This window comes from Equus caballus, chromosome 27, assembly GCF_041296265.1.
Source record: "Equus caballus isolate H_3958 breed thoroughbred chromosome 27, TB-T2T, whole genome shotgun sequence".
NCBI lineage: Eukaryota > Metazoa > Chordata > Mammalia > Perissodactyla > Equidae > Equus > Equus caballus.
In genome coordinates this window covers 48,662,787-48,683,382 of record NC_091710.1, presented here as the reverse complement: position 1 = coordinate 48,683,382, position 20,596 = coordinate 48,662,787, and the positions used below count along the sequence as shown (strand labels likewise).

Below are 20,596 nucleotides of genomic sequence, written 5' to 3'. Positions count from 1 at the left end.
AGATGAGTTCTCAGTAGAGAAAGTAGGGGGATATCTTTTTTAAGATAGTGACTAAGGAGAAACCATTCTTTAAGGAGACTGGCTCAATGAAGCAAGCTGGGAGGACTGTGTTCACACAGCAATTCATGTTCTTTCTGTCCTATACATTTCCTTCCTTGTGTCACACAGGGAGAATGTGTTTAAGGATCCGGAGATCTCGTGCCTAGAAGAACTATGTTGCTTTTAGGATATCTGCTTCCCCTTTCTGTGACCTTTTTTCTGTCTTTAAATTCAATCTCTTTCAATCACTGAACTAAGCCATTAAAAAAAGGAAAATCACAGCAAGGGGTTCTAACTTAATGTGTCACCACTTACTTGAGAGTTTGAATTTTTAAATATGACAGTAATTATTGTCGGCTTGGGAGTTATTAAAATAAATAAGTCATGCTCCCTATCCTTGAAAAGCTCATGACCTACTGAGTTTGGAAAACCAAGGGACGATTTTAAAATGTCTAAAGAAAGAAAGAATGGATTCTAAGACGAGAAATAGAGATTTCTGGGCAGGACCATAAGCTCAAATCACAACACATTCTCTGCCAACGTGAAAATGCATGCCTGGGGTAAACTATTATGAGAAATTAGGGACAACCTTGGATATAGGCTTCAAACCCTATGAGGAAAACATAGACAAGGACAACGATGGAGTGGTGGATTTTATTGCTTGATAATAGGGATATTTTAAATTGTTTTTGCTTACTGGTCTGCTTCAGCATGTCTCTTGGGAGTATCATTTTAAGGTTTCCTCTCCCAGATTCTTTCTTTTCTTGGCAGTTGTTTCAGAAAACTGTGCCTGTAGCTACATTCCACTTGGTAAGAGGCCTCGGTTTACCTGTATACCTGTGTCTTCTAGGAAAAGCAGCACTTGTGTCTCACTTATACATGAGCCCAGTTCTCCAGGGGCCTACACTCAGGCTTGGTAGTGTTTGGCAAAGAATGATTTTGTCCAGACTGTCTTCCCTTGTGGACTTCCAAGAATTTGCCTGCAGCCGTTGTAGACAGCTAGCCAATAGAACTCAGCATCCTAACACATGAACAGCCAGCTACAGTGGACTTTAAAACTCCTTTAGGTAGGCCTTTAAATCAACTCAACATTTAAAACATAATTTGCTCACACATTCCAAAAAAGTAGGCTTCTGTCTTGATAGAGGAGGCTAATGGGACTCATAGGTGACAGAAACGAGGGGAAATATACATAAAGACAGTTCCATCAACTGTAAATTACTAATTTTAGTCAAGAAAATAGCCAGGAATGTGGGTTTGGTAATTAACTGGGATTGAATTAAACTCAACAAACACCTATTTTCCTTCATATTTTGGTTTAATTAAATACAAATCAAGATTCAACTGTATTCCCCAAATACTCACTTACAGCATCGCAAAGGCAACTATAACTTAAGAGAAACGCTTACCTTTGATGGATAGTGCTTAATTGTTTTCCTAAAATATCACATGCTAATAAAACTTTTCTCTATTTCACTATTTTACATTAGTGATATAGTCAGATAACATTGAAAAATCACATTCATACTGCTTAATTTACAGTAGCTCATTTGTTTTTCCCTAAGCTCAAGTTTACAGAAGATAGAGTAAGATTAGATAAATACATAAGACAAACAAAAGACATCCAAATGAATCTCCACATAGTTATATTGCCTTTTGTCAATGCTATTGAACAGAAAGTTTGAAATTCGAGTGTCATTACTAAATCCTCTGTACAATGACATTCAGTCAAACTCCGATATTCACATAAAAGAGAAACAAAAATATCTTACCTAATTAACAACTGATTTATCATTAAAACTTCAAGCCACTGCGACTTCATATGAAGCAAATGCCAATTTTCTCCTAATTTTGCAGCTTGCAGTTAGCGTTGTATTACTATTGAAGAAATTAGAGAGAGAAAGACTGATTCCGGGTCAGAGGATTTAAAACCAACACTATTTAAAAGAAACGGAAAACCATAGATTTCTGGATTTTGCCTTTTGACTCAATATGAGCTACCAAGAATTTAATTACATTGCTTTCTTCCCAGAACATTAAAAAACCAATTGCATATTTCTACTACATATCTGGAATCCTTGCTTCACTGCCTGTCAAAGAATGAGAGTTGTCGTCATAAAATGACACCAAAGGTTACAATATATATATATTCATTCCCTTATTATCTAATTGGCAGAGAAATTCTTTCTATAAATGTCTAGCAATGACAGGATATCTCACCACTAGAGAATCCAATAATATTCTGGTAGACTTCTAGAAAGACGGTGAGAGAGTGCTAATTATGGAGAAATTGAAAGATCCATTGTTGTGAGAATTGGGAATTATCCTCAAGGAAAGGAACAGAACTAAATATTAGTAAAAGAAGCCATAAGAAAAATTCATTATAAAAGAATATAATAATAACAATTTATTTCATTTTTAGAAAATCGTATGGTCAAAGTTTACTTTTAAAATGAGACTTTCTCCCAAACTCTAGCCAATCAATGACCTAAAAGAAAAATCTACAAATTGGCATGATATTTATGAAAATAATAGCAATTTACAGAATCATAAAACTTTGAACTGGAGTTCAAATATACCTGGTTTATATTTAATCCAGCAACCCACTGCTGTAGCAAGAGTCCTTCATACAGACACCAAAAAGGTGATCTCTGTCCTCTACCTTCATGAGTCTGTCTCGGGAGTGGGGTCAGTTCCTCCCAAGAAGCTGATATCATTGTTGGACAGTCTCATGTTACAAAGCTCTTAACACTGCATTAAATATTATATTCATAGAATTTCTTCCAACCAGCCCTTGCTTTGCCCTAGAAAGTTCAAGTTCTCTTAAAAATGAAGTACAATTTACAGTACATTATATTCTCTAGAATTCTGTAATTTCCCAGTTTAAGACAGACCGTCATCTAAAAGCTTATCAGTTATTTGTAATTGAGCAATTGTCTGTAAAAAAATGAGATATGCCATGGCCCCATGCTCTCTTTAAATCCCCATAAATAAATGACACCTACATATACACACACATGCATTAATAAATTGATAAAAAAAACTATGCCAAGAATTTATTTCTATAGAATCTAAACATTTATTTATGGACCAAATATTTTAATCTTCTTTACATGAAAGTCACAATGACAGAAGATAATATCAATAACATATATTTTGTATGTGGAAGAAAATGCATGCGAATATTATATTATAGGTATTATTTATTACACATGTATTATTTATATAATATATAGGTATTATGTTACTCTGGGAAAAGGTACTCAATAGTTAAGTTCTGGATGCTAATCTCCTATAGAAAAGTGGCTGGAATCAAAAGTAAATAAGGTGAAGTCTTAGAAGTTTCATTTTAACCTATGGGAGCAGCTACACCAGGCAACCCCCAGGAGCAGCAGCCACATTTTTGTCTATGAGAATGGCACATCTGGCAATTGTGCAGTTTCCATCTAGTGTGGGCACATCCCTGGGGAGTTTACCAAAGGATTGCTAAGAGAAATGAGACTATCTAAAAATGACGTCCATCTGAGAAAGCAGTGTAGGCTTTGGAATTAGACACGCCTTTGTTTGAATCTTGGCTATAGTACTTATTGACTATATGAAACCAAACAAGTTAATTAAAAGTTCAAGAATTCTTACCTTAAATGTAGGTATATAGTAAAATCTCTGTGGAAAAATAAGTGAAATTAATTATCTGCACAGCCTTAGTCCTCTTTCAATGACTTGTGGATGTTGGAGGAGGTCATCGAGAGGACGTGACCACTAGTTGACCCCAGAGCTGGACTCGGGCAATGGGAAGCTTCTCCTTCTCCTACCCTTGGAATGTACATTCTGCCCCCACAGTGGGAGCCATTTTCAAGGACAGAGCCTTGGGAGAGCAACGTGTTGTTGAGAGCATCTGGACAGTGTTCAGCAACTGAACCCATTTAAGGCTTCTACAGAAACTTAAGATTCTGGCAGATGGGTGCAGAGATCTTCTTGTCTTGGGGCCACTCTAAGTTCCCCTGCTTATTAAACCTGCCACCTACCAACACGGAATGGTCTTCCTCTTTCTTTGTTCTCTCCTTGCCATCCAGGTATGGGGGAACAATTTGAGAATCAACAGTGAATGAGGAAGATAAACGTCTGCTCTAAGAAGTAGACAAGTGGACATGCACATTCCCAGCTGGAGGAAACCATCAAGAAGTGCAGGGTTGACCCTGCCGGACAAGTAGAAGACTGTGTATGTCTAAACAAGGATTGCTCGGCACCCTCACAGACGAATGTGGTCACCTTGGCATTCCCTCTGCAGGGAGCTGGCATGACTGAAATGCAGTTCTATAAATGCATGTATTTTTCTCATCTTTCGTGTATAGTTTATGAAAGTATTAATATGCTTTTAATAAGTGAATATTTTTAAGTTACAAAACTGACTTATGATCATTATATAATAAAAATACAAAAACTCTGAATTCAAAGAAAAAAATAAAAGGCTGTGTATTTGGGGATTGCATAAAATTAGCTATGCACATCCTAAGTAGAACCCCTAAGTCAATCTACGGGAGCTGAGGGCAATTTTCACCTCGACATCATAATGCTTCAAGAAGAAAAATCCACTGGTTATTAAAATTTTAGATGTTTTATTTTCGTTTATATTTGATAACGACATAACATTTTAGTTACCTGTTTCTCTGCTCTCTAAATCTCTCCATCAAAATCATTTAAAAAATATTTTCCAAATCAGTTAAACATATTAATGCAATTCTTTTTTTAAGGATTGAATTTAAAAAAAGTGTCCTTCGTTAATTCATGTCTGAACTTAACCTTCTAGTAAATTTGGATTTTTTTATTGGATTATTTTACACAGGGTACACTTGTAATTAGTAACAGCTGTGAATCTCTATTTTGTAAAAGTAGAGAGGACAAGTTATCAAATTAATCACATTTGGACAAATCTCAAGTTTTTAAGAGGAGAGATTAGAGCAGACTTTTTGGCAACGTTTTGAAAATACTAAAAAAAAGGTACAAGTATTTTAGCTAACCTTGTTCTCAAGGCAAAATATGAATTATTTTTCCTCTCAACCCCAAGTTAATTATGCTATTCACCTCTTCCCTCCTGCAGAGATTCCTCATTCTCTGGAACCACTCTAGACATTTATTTTATCAGCTCTGTATGTCCTTAGATGCATACTCATTGTTGCAAGGGAAGCTAACTAGATCGCCCATTGTCTGCAGGGAGCTGGCATTTCAGATGAGCCCAGGAAAATCATCTTAACATTAGGCTCTAAGCAATTTTGAAAATGGAAAGTAGAGCATATTTGCTACACCTGGTGAGTCTCTAATTACAATGGTCTATATTCATCATTTACACACATTTGTCATTTTAATTAATTACTCAGGGCTCAATTTAATCCCTTTGTTGCATTCTAAAATTCCCATTGATTTAAAAAGGTATAATTGTTGCTGTAGAGTCATAGACTTTTTGGAATCAGTGGTTTTTATACCATCAAGAACTTATTCTATATAGTTCAGGCCCTATGTGGGGTTCAGGTTCCTGCCACAATCATTTTCTTTCTTTTTTCCTATGACTATGCATACAGAGAATGCATTTAGAGTATTTTAGAAAGTAATTTAAAAAATTCAGTCTTACAAGTCCCATGTTTAACATCATTATAAGTATGCATAGGGATTATTATTATAATATATTGTGTTTTGTTAATAATTGCATTAAATAAATATTAAAGGCTTATTTGGTAGGTAATATGTTTGCTATGGGCAAATTCATTCATAGGGATATCAAGATTAATGCTCAAATGCAATATAAACATTCTTAATTATTTATGTAATACCTTTCATTCTTGAACTACATTTTAAAAATTTCATTATAAGTATATTCCTGGGTTTTAATATATTCAATAACTTTAAAATAGAGATTTAACAAATGTCATAAAAAAGTCATTCACAACCACATGACAGAATTCCTTAGGTTTTGAGTAATATGAAATTCTGGAGAAAAATGGAATCTTTATTGGCCTGAATTAACTAAATCAGTATTACACTAAAATTAAATTGATTTAAGTTGGTTATATTTGTGCTTCCTACGTGCACTACTTATTGATATTAGCCAATTAAGTAAAGCATGTATGTTGCCATTGATGATTTGTAATAACTATGTTTATTCTTTACTTAGACTGAGGCAGGTGCAGCCCTAGGTGCTTTATGTGGAGAAACTGACTTAATCATCACCAAAAACTTGTCAATAAAGCCTATTTTCACCCCCATTTTATAGAAGAGCAAACCGAAGCACAGTGGGGTTATGCGGTTTCCAAAGTTCACACAGTAAGTGGCACAAATTAGATCTGACCTTGGCCTCGGTACATCAAGAGCCTGCACTCCCCCCATAACCTCCACTACCACCATGTTTTCATTTTTTAAATTATATTAAAAAGTGTTTAGTGGTTGAGACCTAGTCTTAGGCATCATTTTTATCTCCCACAAGGTCATTAAAAAAAAAGTACCGAATATTTTTATTTTTCATTGACACATCTTATTAAAATCCAGCACGATTAGTGGCCAACTCAATATGTGAACTGGGTCCCTTACTAAGTCCAAAATTGGTTTGTTTGTTTCTTCTGTTTTGTTTTTCAATAGCTTTATTGAGTGATTTTTACCTCCAGAAATTGTCATTTGTTTTAAAGGAGCAATTTGATAAGTTTTAGAGTATTGTACATATTTGTGTATTAATGACCACAATGAAGATGCACAATTTTACCAATAACCCAATAAGTTCCCTCAAGCCCTATTACGGTCAACCCTCTTTCTCTAAACCCTAACTACCATTGATCTCTTTTCAGTCAGTATTATTTACTCTTTTCAGAGTGTCATATAAATAAAATCTTGCAATATGTATTATTTTGCATTTCAGTTCTTTCACTTAGCATGACGTTTTGCAATAGATCCAGATTATTACGTGTCAACTGTTTTCTTTTTATTGTAGCACGCTTTGAATAGAATGGAAGATCCATAATTTGTTTAGCCATTCATCAGTTGATGGACATTCAGATTATTTCTAATTTTCAGCTATTATCAGCAACGCTAGTACCAACATTTGTGTACAGGTTGTTGTGTGGATATGTGTTTTCATTGCTCTTGAGTAAATCTCTAGTAATTGGATTGTTGGTCAATATGTGATTTTAGATTTAACTTTGTCTCTGATGCTGATATGTTTTCCAAAATGACCGTACAATTTTGCACTCCCACCACCGAAGTATGAGAGCTCCAGCTGCTCTGCATGCTCACCAACACATCTTTTAATTTTAGCCACAATGGAGCATAGTGGCATGTCACTGGGGTGTTAACTCGAATTTCTTTGATGACTAGTGATGTTGAGTATCTTTTTACATGCTCATTGATCATTCACATATCATTTTTTGTAAAGTAATTGTTAAAATGTCTACTCATTTTTGAATTGTCTTCTTATTGAGTTGAAAAAGTCCTTCAAATATTTAGAATACAAATCTCTTTTCAGATATATAGTTTGCAAATAATATCCCCAATTCTATAGCTTGTCTTTCACTTTCTTAATTTGTCATTAGAACAGAAGTTTTAATTTTGAAAAAGTTCATCTATTTTTTTCTTTTATGATTGGTGCTGTCTTTCATAACTCAAAGCCATAAACGCTTATACTAAGTTTTCCTTAAGAAATTCTTGAGCTTTAGGTCTTATGTGTAGGCCTACTGTTCATTTCCAGTCAATTTTTGTATATAGTTTGAGGTAAGTCTTTTTACTAAATTCTTGTCACACAAACATCCAGTTATTCTAGCACTATTTGTTGAAAAGATTGTAATTTCCCCATTGAATGTCCCTGGCAGGTTTGTCAAAATCAGTTTTCATATAAGTGAGTCAATTTTTTTTTTTTTTTTTCAGGAAGATTAGCCCTCAGCTAGCATCTGCTGGAAATCCTCTTTTCACTGAGGAAGACTGGCCCTGAGCTAACATCCATGCCCATCTTCCTCTACTTTATACGTGGGACACCTACCACAGCATGGTTTGCCACGCAGTGCCATATCCCCACCCAGGATCTGAACTGGTGAACCCCGGGGCGCCGAAGCAGAATGTGCTCACTTAACCGCTGTGCCACTGGGCCGACCTGTCAATTTCTTATCTATCTATTTGGTTCCATTGGCCAACCTTTCGCCTGTGCTACTTTCTCCTGATTACTGCAGCTTTAGAGTGGCTGTGAAAATCAAGTCATAAGGGTCCTCCAACATCTTCTCCTTGTAAAAAATTATTTTGGCTATGCAAGTTCCATTGCCTTTGCACATTAATTTAAAAGTGCTAGTAATCTTTGATGTTCCATAACTAGTAGAAGCATCACCCTGATCTCTGCCTTTATCTTTACATGTGTTCTCCCTGTGTGCATGTCAGTGACCAAATTTCCCTTTTTGATATACAAACCAGTCATACGGGATTAGAAGTCCACCCTACTCCAGAATGACTTCATTTTAACTTATTACATCTGCAATGATCCTGTTTCTAATGAGAGTCACATTCTGAAGTACTGGGAGTTAGGACTTCAACAAATAAATTTGGCGTTGGGGGCACAGTTTAACCCATAACACTCTTCTTCCAGGAATCAAGTTACATGTATGTTAAGCTATGTGATGTGATCTAACATGTACCTGAATTAAAATTTTTTTCTAAGTGACAACTTTGACGTATTTTCAAGGTCACTGCTTCTTCTCTCATCACCCTTCCCCTAGACGCTAGTCATTTTTTTAAAATTTCAGATATTGCATGTTTTCATATCTTTAATTTTCATAGGTTACCTTTTATTGTTTCTATCCTGCTAGTGATGTTTCCTACATTTCTAATTTTTAAAAATATAGATATGTTTTATAAAGATATATATAGACTTTATAAATACGTATCTTCTTTACTTTGAGAGTCTTAATATTAGCAGTTTTAAAATCTTTATCATCTGCTTCATCTTAGGTTTAGTTTCAGTTGATTGCCTTTGTTTTTGAAAATGAGTCCCAAATTACAGATTCTTTATATATCAGGTAATTTTGGAGTGTATCCTAGACATCATCCATGTTAAGTTATGGGACTCTGGATTTATTTGTGTTCCTGGTGTTATTTGTTTTAGCAAACTTTTTATTTATTTAGATGCAAACTGTGCACTCTGTGTTTTGGGTAGCCACTCGTGAAGCCAATCATCAAGTTTTCTCTTTAGCTGAATGGTTTTATTCTGTTCTGTAAATGCATGGTTCAGGGGTCAGCCAGATACATGGAAAGACATAATTTGGGTGCCCTCTTTCTGTCTCTTTCTTTTCCTGGATTTTTCCTTCTCTCTCCCATGGTCATGGTTGCCTTACACTCAATTTCCTGGATTCTGAGTCCATAAAGATTGAGTTTTCTACTGACAGGCCAGTGCTCTGTGCTAACTGCCTGCCTCCAGTCCAAAAGGAGCAAAAATACATAAATCAGTCTGTTACTCCTTCCTCTGAGTGTGAATATCCAACTAGAATCTGCTCCTTTTATTCACCCTCTGATGCCTTTCAAGTATCAGCTTTTTGCATTATTTACAGAGTTTATGTTAGTTGCTAAGCGTCTGTCCAGTAGTCTCTTATTCTACCATTGCCTAAAGGGGAATTCCTGTTCCATAGTTTTTATTATACAGTATAATCATTTCTCTAAACCAGTGACCTTTGGCCATGTGAAGAGTCTTAAAAGGTTACCATGTGGACTGTGGTTTTATAGTAACAATTAGAGGAGCAGGATGAGAGATTTCATAGTAATTATGGCAGTAATAGCAGTGGTATCAGTACTAATAAAATAATAATCAGTGAATACTTTGGAATAGGCACTATGCTATGTGTTTCTCATACATTTTTTCATTTAATCTTCACATTAGTGTTGTAAGTTAAATGATATTATTGTAATTTATCCAAAGTCACATAGTGCAAGATAGAGGCTTTGAAGCCATATCAGTCTGACTTGAAAACCTGTGCTTTTCACTTCTACGTTCTTGATTTTTTTTTTACTTATAGTCATAGAAGTAGCATTGATACAACATATTTATAATTATTGCACAACATATATTACTGCAACGACTTGAAATGTTTAGAAAACCAAATGCTCCCATCATCTGTGTCTCATTAGTAGTATAAAAAACATTTAAGAATTTCAGATGTTTTAAGGGAGAACTCTCAAGTGTTGACTGAAAGAAAAAAAGAATATTACTTTGGGCAAGGAATACACAATTTGAAATGGCTGAGTTTGGGATCACGTTGAAGACAGGGATGATGTCAACAGGAGTTCTCACTTTGGTTAGGCATTTCGAGGCAGGGTTTAGGGGTTAGAGTTCAGGGAAGTGAATTTTAATTTTAGTAAGCATTTTCTTTCAACTTTTTCTTATTTATCTCTAAACATATTTCCCCAAATGCCAGGAGGCAGATATTTAAAATGAACTATTACAAAATATTTGTCAGTTAAATAGCAATTATTCCAATCTTCAAGTGTTAAAGTTGTGTTTCATAATAACCTCAGTAGTCTTATCAAAACTATAATTAATATCAGAAACTTAATTCGTGCAACAGACCCATGGTTAAAGAAGGAACCATCAGCCATTTCAATTTGCTCTGGTCATCCAAGTAGACAAGAGTTGGATGTATTTTGAATGTTTACTATCAATTTTATACAGGCAATTCAGTGTTTATCCATAGTAATCATCTAGGAGGAAAGAAACATTCTCCTTTTTGCTGAGGAAGATTCACCTGAGCTAACACCCATGCCAACTTTCCTCTATCTTTTAGTGTGTGGGCTGCCAGCACAGCATGGCTGGGGTGTAGGTCCACGCCCAGGACAAAACCTGGGCCACCAAAGCAGAGTTTACCGGACCACTAGGCCACTGGGGCTGGCCCAAGAAATGTCTTTTATCCTATTTAAATAAATATTAAGTTTATTATAGAAAATTAAACCCCAAAGATGGACAGGGTAAGAGCTCTCTGCTATTAATTTTTGTACATTGCACTCTGCTTTACTCTGAATATGTATTCAATAGATATGTTCACGTAGAAATTTGGTATAAGATAATCAATGGCCTCATTGATTTAAATGATTATAAGGATCTGATTTATATTTTTGTTATGAGATATGAATAAAATAGATTACATATGTAAGTTTCAGAAATTAATTGATCAGATATATTTCATGAATTAGACAAAATAATCAACCCATTCATGCAATATTTTACTTTTTAAACTTTCTAATATCATTGAGAAAACCAGATTCAAATTTCCAACTTTATCTTCCAGGGAAAATAAGTCAAATGTGCTGAAAGAATCGCAGTTCAGAGTATCCCCTAGCTTCCTGTGATGAAGTGTAAATGTCCTTAGAATTGAGAAGAACCTGCAATAGCAATAAAAAGGGAAAAAATAAGATCCCTGTCAAATGAAATACAAACCCTGAGGCTAAAAATATTTAAAATGGTGGATTGAAAGGTATTATAGCTGTTGAACCCAAATGTTCTCTCAGAATTAAGATTTCTTTTCTACAAACTTTAACAGATATTATAAACACCAGTTACATATGGCATTGAGGACAAATGCAATCCTGAGTAAAGAGTTAAGTTTTAAACTAAATAGTATGCTTTTTCCTCCTTAGCAAATGAATAACTATGTAAAGAGTAAATGTTCAAGTTAACAATTGAAGTTCCTTAGAGAAAGACAGAATTCTAAAGCTGATTTAATGTGAAACATTTGCAAACACACACACACAGAGTCAAAAAATCTTTAAATATATTTTTGTATTTGGACGTATATATAACTAAATAATTATCTCTGATTTCATTTTCCTTTTCTTTTTCTTAATGGTACGAATTCATTTTTGAAACCATATACTCAGAGGCATCGCATCAATAAACCAATAAAATATGGCAAAGGTGATGGGATGTCACTCTCATGATTTGTTACCTCATAGGACGTGCCATCTTGCTCTCAGACTCACTCTCTTGCTCTCCTGCTGGCCTTGAAGGAGCCAGTAAACTTGTTGTGAACGGCTTATAGAGAGGACCACAAACGAGGGGACTGTGGGTGGCTTTTACAAGCTCACGGCAGCTTCCAGATGACAGCCAGCAAAAATCTGGAACTCTCAGCCGCACAACCATAAGGAACAGATTTCTGCCAACAGCCTAGATTCCTCCCAAGTTAAGACTCTGAAAGAGACCACAGCCTGGCTGATTCCTTGAAAGTAGTCTTCTGAGACCCTGAGGAGAGGAATGTGCTAAGGCATGCTGAGACTCTTGACCAGCAGAAACCAATGAGATAATAAATGTGTTTTGGTTTTTCTTTTTGCAAATATAGAAAATTTCATTCTTTATTTATTTACTTTTTTATTGGCCTGATTTTTATTTTTTAAATTTTTTTTATTGTGGTCTAGTTTATAACATTGTGAAATTTCAGTCGTACATTAATATTTTTCAGCCACCAGATAAATGTAAACCTGCACCCCTTATGCCCACCCTCGCCCCCTTCCCCCTGGTAACCACTAAGTTGTTCTCTTCATCCATAAGTTTGTTCATATTCCACTTAGGAGTGAAATAATACAGTGTTTGTCTTTCTCTGTCTGGCTTATTTCACTTAACATGATGCCCTCAAGGTCCATCTATGTGGCTGTGAATGGGAAGATTATGTCTTTTTTATGGCTGAGTAGTATTCCATTGTATATATATATACCACATTTTCTTTATCCAATCATCAGTCAATGCACACTTGGGTTGCTTCCACATCTTGGCTATTTTGAATAATGCTGCAATGAACATAGGGGTGCATAAGTCTCTTTGTATAGTTCACCTCAAGTTCTTTGCACAGATACTCAGTAGGGGGATAGCTGGGTCATATGGTATTTCTATTTTTAATTTTTGAGGAATCTCCATACTGTTTTCCATAGTGGTTTCACCAGTTTTCATTCCCAGCAGCAGTGTTTGAGGGTTCCCTTTTCTCCACAACTACTCCAACATTTGTTATTTTTTGTCTTGGTGATTATAGCCATTCTAATGGGCATAAGATGATATCTAAGTGTAGTTTTATAAATGTGTTTTTTAAAGTACTAAGTTTGTGGTAAATTTTTATGTAATGCAGCTAACTAATAGAGCACTATTTTAAAATCATATTCTATCCTTTAAAAATACATTATTCTTAACAATTTCATTTATGTCTAATTGCCAAGCTATTGGGAGAATACGCTAGTTTTTATTGAGTGGCTTGCCCTAAAATCATTATTGAATTAAACAAACAAAATTATTTTAAACTTTGTTTCATATCTATGGCTTGGTTTCTATAAAGATTTAACATCTTACCTTGACTCAAGCATGGTCTATGTAGCCAAAAAACATATTGCCTGAATGTATAGTTGTGAGTTTATTTATACACAACTATATACCTATGTATTCACATATAGATATATTCTTTTTTATAATTCAAAATTGCATGTATTTTTGATGTCACATATATGTATGCACGTGATACCATATATATGTATGCATATGTATATACAGAGGTACACATGTGCGTACATATATATGATGTTCATTTCGATAATTCAATCACTTTTTAAAAACATTCTATCTGAAATATATGTAGAGTGTTTCAAATTCACTTAAACAGCTTATAACTGATCCTGAAACCTGTATCAATTTTCGGATCTATAAATTAGCTGCTCATACCTGTAGGTTTATTTATACTCAAAATGTGGAAGATATAAAAAGCATATGAAAAGTCTGCTTGTGTGAAGTGCGGTAGATCAGGGTAGGACCAATGCTCTCACTGCCAACAACTAGTGAAGGAAGGTCAATTATAAAGCTACAATATCACATTTTTTATTAGGCCATCAGTGAGCTTTCAAGTCAACAAGCACTAGATGGCCTCAATTTATATAAGGGGAAGACTGTCCGGAAGTGAGGTAAGGATTGACAGCTAATATTTTTTCCTTTTTTTCCTTGCTTTTTATCTCCTAGTTGCATTCGCGCATTCAGAATGCAGGCCTGGATGAGGCTGACTGTGTGTGTCTGGGGGATGGGAGCAGGGTGAGAAGGAGAAAAGTTTTTGGCAATTGTGTAGGGTTGCTTAAATAAATTGTGGGTCCTGATGGACCTCCAACTCAAGATTGATTTTCCCCAAAAGCATTTTACTGCATTTTGAGGATGTTAAAGAAGATATAGAATTAGAATAAGGGCTTCTTGAAAGCAGAGGGAATATCCTCTCTGCTGTGGTATGCAGTGGACGAGGACGTGCCTGAGCAGGTGAGCCTGTGGAATTGAAGAACTGGAGAGACGGTTGGATCTGCAACGACAAATGTCATCTGCCTTTGTGTTGAATCACTTACTAACATGGAAATAGTTATTGGCTCCTATCAGAGAGCCACTACTGAAGGACAGTCATCAGCAGAGATTGTGGTGGAAGTTTCTAAATTGGAAGCATGAGAGTCCTTAAAGACACAACCAGTATCCCCCTGGAGAGAAAATATGAAGGATCTGAAAGACTGAAATGAATTGCTAATAGTCTTTCAGAGCTAAGGATCCAAAGTCCAATCAGGCTATCCATTGAAAGGTCTTGATGGTCATATTCTGGAAACAGGAATAAACCACAGGTAAATTTAAACTTACAAACACTGAAACCCAGCCTGGATTCAGCTCAGTCCCTGACTGGATTATGCTGATACACCTCAGACTATGTGCTGGATAGAAGAGAGCATTAACCCTCTCCTGTGAAAGCTAACATAATCAGAAACTTCCAAAGTTCCTTTTTACCCAGAGTCCAGCATACGTTAAAAATACATATGAGAGAGGCAAGGTTACATAACTAATAAACAAAAGAAAATCCAGACAATAGATATGAACAAACAGGTGATCAAGACAGGAGAGAAAGGAGACAATTAACAGTGATGAATTTATTGCAGAAAATATGGAAAAGATGGAAGAAATAAATTGGTGAAAAGATGGAAAATTCCCTATAGAATTTTAATCTATAGAAAATAATTAAGTGATTTTCTCAACAGATCTGTATGATATTTGAAATTAAGTACTGAAAGGATGGGTTTAGCAACAGATTGGATACAGCAAAACACAGATTAGCAAAGAGAAGATACATCAAGAAATAAATCAATCTGAAGCACAGAGAAAACAAGAGTAGAAATATGCATATGAGCTTAAAAGATCGATAGAACACACACAAAACTCCTAACAAATTTGTAATTGAAGTAATAGAAGGAGAAGGCAAAGTAGGAGGTGAAAATCAAAATTTGGTGACATAATGTCTAAAAATTTTGCCAAATGAATGAAAGACGTCAATCCCAAAATTCAAGAACCTCACCAAGCCTCAAAAAAGGATAAAATGAAGAAAACAACACTCAGATAAACACCCCATTAAAAACCAAAACAAAGAGAACCTCTTAAAAGCATTAAAAATATATGGCTGAACTATGTCCTTCCAAAATTCATATGTTCAAGCCCCTTCCCCTGGTACCTCAGAATGTGACTGTATTTGAGGGTAAGGCCTTTAGAGAAGTGATTCAGTTAAAATGATGCCATTAGGGTGGGACCTAATCCAACATGACTGATGTCCTTATAAGAAGAGGAAATTTGGACACACGAGGTACTAAGCATGTGCCAGCACAGACGAAAGACCACGTGAGGTCACAGCAAGAAGACCAGCATCTGCAGGCCACCAGGAGAGGTCTCAGAAGAAACCAACCCTCTGACACCTTGGTCGTGGGATTCTAACTGTGAGGAAATAAATTTCAGTTGTGTAAGCCACTCAGTCTGTGATACTCTGTTATGGCAGCCGTAGTGGACCAATACACATACTTTCAAAGAAGCAATAGTAAGACTGACAGCTGACCTCTCCAAAGAAAAGTTAAAAGCCTGAAGATAAGGCAATAACATACCTTGAATTATTGCTAAATAAGAGAGCAACACCTAACCAGAAATCATTTAACTGAAGTACATGCCAAAATATTTAGGAATTCCAAATGTGTAACATTCTGCTAAGAAAGCCAGAGACAAAGAAGTAAATGCTGCATACTTCCAGTTATGTGCAGCACAAAAGTAGGCAAAACTAATATGGAGTTGGAGTATTCATTTTGGAGGTTATTTTTACTGAGTGTGGGTCATAGTAATGTTCCTTTGTGAGTCTATTTTTTTTTAAATTGGAAAATATTTAAACTAAGGAGGAAAATATAGTTAAACAGGAACTGAGGTAATTGCTCACTGGCAGTATTGAATTTAAAGAAGAAATAAAAAATGCAAATGAAGTGAAAGGAACATAATCACAGATAGAAACGTGAAATGCAAGGGGGAGTGATGGATACTGGAATGGGAGTAAGTTTATAAATATATTGAAAATAGGCTCCACAAAACAGCAACAGTAATGTCTTGTGGGGTTTAAAATATAGTTAGAGAGGAAATGCATGACAATAATAATGCAAAAGGTAAAGCATCTGAAGGTAGATTATGTACTCTAATGTAGAATTCTTAGGTAAATATATGCATTAAACTGAAAAAAAGTCAAGGATATATGATACAATCTTTAGGATAATTAAATTATTAAAATTGAAAGAATGTCAAATTATTAAATGGAAACAGAGCAATTATAAATATTCATTAATTGAAAAGAAGACAACATTGTAGGAAAATAGGATCTTAAAATAAGCGAGTCAAATGGAAAATACAATAACATATATGTAAAAACCCAACAATGTCACTTATTACATTGAACATAGGCTAAATTCTCCAAGTAAGATACTAATATCATAAAAATAGATTTGATTCAAAAACTAAATCTATGCTACTCTCAAGAGATATGTTGTAAAGTTAAAAATACAGAATGGTTGAAAGAAAAGCTTAGAGAAAGACATATCATGAAAAGACTAACCCAAAAAAATCTATTAAGAGTAGATTTTAAAGCAAGAAACTATACTAGATATGAAAATACACAGTTCATAATGATGAATTAATTATAAATATTTCACAATCCCGAACATCTATGTAGTCAGTAACATAGCTTAAAGTATATATAGTAAAAATTGATCAAATTATAAGAAGAAAACAATTCACAATCTTCATGAGAAACATTAACAAACCTATTAGAACAAAATTTCAATAGTTCATAAATAAAAGGGAAATGAGGAAGAAATATTTTTTAAAATATAATTTAAAAAATTTAACTTCATTTCCCCATATAGAACTTGGCACCACAAAACAACAGAAATTGCATTTCTCGTCCAGCTGCCATGAAGCATTTGTCGAATTATATAGCTAAACATAAAGAAATCCTCAAATATTTAAAATATTGAAATGTTTTGAGTTCTCTGGGCACAATGTAACTAAGCCAGATATCTATTAAAAAAAAAGATAACTTGGGGCCGGCCCCATGTCATAGCGGTTAAGTTCACACGCTCTGCTTTGGCGGCCTGGAGTTTGCAGGCTTGGATTCTGGACGTGGACCTAGCACCGCTCCTCAGGCCACACTGTGGTGGCCTCCCACATAAAATAGAGGAAGATTGGCACAGATGTTAGCTCAGGGCAGATCTTCCTCACACACACACACAAAGATAACCAGGATATCCCCCACGTGCCTAGATATTAGACCACACACCTTTGAATATGCCATAGTTCAAACATGAAATCCAATGGAAATTAGAAATTATTTAACTGAATAATAAATATTTGAATTATTGCAGGACATAATTAAAACAAGGTTCTGTGAAATGTCTAGCCTTAGATGAATACATAAGAAGAAGGTATAAGGTATCAAATATTTGAAATTTCTTCTAATTTAACTAAGAAAAGGACAGCAAATAAAACAAAATTAGAAAGATGTAGTAGAAATCTAAAAAATCTAAAGATTAAAAGATATATAATAGAGAATTCAAAGCCAAGAGTGATTCTTTGAAAAAATTAATAAATATGATAAACACCTCCTATGGCTATTCAATTTAAATAAGACAAAACATATTATTAGATATCAGAATTTAAAAGGGGACATTACAACATACACGGCAGATATTATAACGATAAAAGTATCTTGTAAAAATGTGTCAATAAACGTGACAATTAGGATGAAAATACTAAAGATAATAGAATCATAAATGGAAAATTTGCATATTTTATCTATTAAAGAAATTTAATCCATTGCTAAACACTTACAAAAATAAAAACTCTGGTTCATATGGCTTCATCTGGAAATTCTTCTAGACATTGAAGGAAGAAATAACATCAATATTATACAAATTCTTGAAGAGAAAAGCAAAAAAAGGGAAGATTAGATTAAATATGTTGCCCTCATAACTACAGTAATCAAAGCCACATATATCATTTTATTAAATGTGTCAAACATAAAATCTATAAATAATACAGCATATATGTCAATGTTTCCAAAAATGTTTTTTACAGGTTTCAATTTCCCAGTCTAGGTTCCAATTAAGAATCATGCAACTATATTAGATTGTCTCTTAAATCTCTTCTCATCTCAAAGTGTCTCCAGGCTTTTTTAAAATCTCTTATGACCTTGATATTGTATTACTATTATTATTATTTTAAAAATTCAAGGCATTGAAAAACGCGCAGTCATAATTCAGTTTACCACAAAATCTAGTTGTCTCCGGGGTTTTTCCCCCTCATATTTAGATTTAGGTCACACATTTTGTGCAAGAAATGGTAGATAGGTGTGTTATGTACTTCATGTTGCATCAAATCAGGCAACACGTACTGCCAGTTACTTATTATCAATGATGCTCAATTTATGAATGAATGTATTTTCTGTAAGTAATTTGAGATACTCCGAGATCTTGTGAATATCATTCCCTAACAAGCTTTCTCTCAGAGAGCCTTGTGAATCAAATATTGCATTTTTGATATTCTAATTCCACTATCCTTTCTGCATTTATTAGCCAACATTTTTCCGTACAAAAAGAACTTCCTAATTTTTGACCTCTTCCATTTTGAGTGTCACTATGGACTGATGAATTATTTTTTAATTCAATGGGTTATAACCCACTACTGTTATTATCTCTTTTTCAGTGTCCCAAATGTGGCCAGCTTTCTTCCTGTGCTTTGCCATATCTTTTTTTATTTTTTAGCTTTCAGATGTACATCATAATATATTTTGAATTCCGTGTAGATTACATCATGTTCACCACCCAAAAACTAATTATAGTCCATCACCACACATGTGAGCCTAATCGTTCCTTTTGCCCTCCCTCCTCCCCCTCTTCCCCTATGGTAAGCACCAATCCATTCTCTGTTGCTATGTGTTTGTTTGTCCCTGTTTTTATCTTCTGTTTGTGAGTGAGATCATGTGGTATTTGACTTTCTCCCTCTGACTTGTTTCACTTAGCATAATACCCTCAAGGTCCATCCATGTTGTCGCAAATGGCTGGATTCTGCACCAAATAGGAGTGCTGGGAGAGAGTTTTTGAAGGAGTTGAGCATTTTTTCTTGGGATGTTGACAGAGGCATACATAGTCTTAGAAACTGGTGGCTACTTCTTTCCTGTTGACTTCTAAAGGCAAAAAAGGTAGTCAGAATACACAGAGGGCAGCAGTAAGACAGACTGAATGCCCTTCTTTGGGCATATGAAGAATGTGTGGGTCAATGGATTCTACAGAAGACAGACAGCCTGAACTGTCTTCAAAATAGTAGCCAAGAGGGCAACCTTGTCGAGCAAGAAAAACTCAGTAATTGGGTTCTTTAAGCAGGATTCTCACAGAAATTGCAGGAGTTCAATTAAAAAGCAAGAAGTGAACCCTAGGGGAAGTACAGAAAGTGAATGTCTCTTTCAAAGAGGTTATTGATAGCAGAATCCTAATAGCTCCAGTTATAAAGCACGTGACCTCTTTTCCTCTATTCCAATTTACCCCATATCCAACCTGGAGACTCTACCAGAAGGCACTCTACCACTGGAGGTGGTAGAAGAAAGAATAAAGAAGGGACCACAACCCCATTCCCTACTGTAGGCCCCTGAGCTGAGGAGAGAGGACAATATAATAATTGGATATGATCTTGAAGTTTTAAATTGGATATTGAAATTTTTAATTTAATTTTGATAGTTCAATTGTCTTAAATTACCAAAGTGAGACATTTCTTATGACTAAAATTGTCTTGAAGTCTATGGACTATCCTTGGAATTTCTGAAAAGGATAGGGGAGGGAGATGCTTAACAGCATATCAGAAGACAATGATGAAAATTGATCCACTTCCTTTCGGCACTCAACCAATTCAAAGCTGGCGATAGACAGGTTTCAAAGCAAATAAAAATATAAACGCATGCCTTATTTTGTTTCAACTTTTTCTCTATATATTTTAAATGACATCTTTATCATAAAATTTATCTGAGCAATAGTGTAAATTTTATCTAAACAAATCAATTTTGTTTAATTATCTGTTATTTTGATTTATTACATCCAAACGATATAGGTATATATGTAATACAATATGTAGAACACATAAAATTCTGTCATATATTACATATCACATATTTATATATGGTATATTACATATTCTATGTTACACATGATATAGCAT

General features: G+C 34.7%; 1 long non-coding RNA gene across 3 annotated transcripts in view; it reads left to right on the top strand.

The window, feature by feature from the left end:
• The window catches only part of LOC111770889 (uncharacterized), a 36,645-nt gene extending 24,006 nt beyond the window's left edge, over nt 1–12,639 (top strand). Inside the window, exons 2-5 of one of the 3 annotated variants that reach the window (XR_011433167.1) lie at nt 4,113–4,361; nt 5,251–5,345; nt 6,206–6,354; nt 7,942–12,639. This is a non-coding gene — a long non-coding RNA (uncharacterized lncRNA). Of the gene's footprint in view, nt 1–4,112; nt 4,362–5,137; nt 5,346–6,205; nt 6,355–7,941 lie in introns of all 3 variants that reach the window. The other 2 variants (XR_011433169.1, XR_011433168.1) reach the window with 2 other exon arrangements.
• The last annotated feature ends 7,957 nt before the right edge of the window (nt 12,640–20,596 follow it).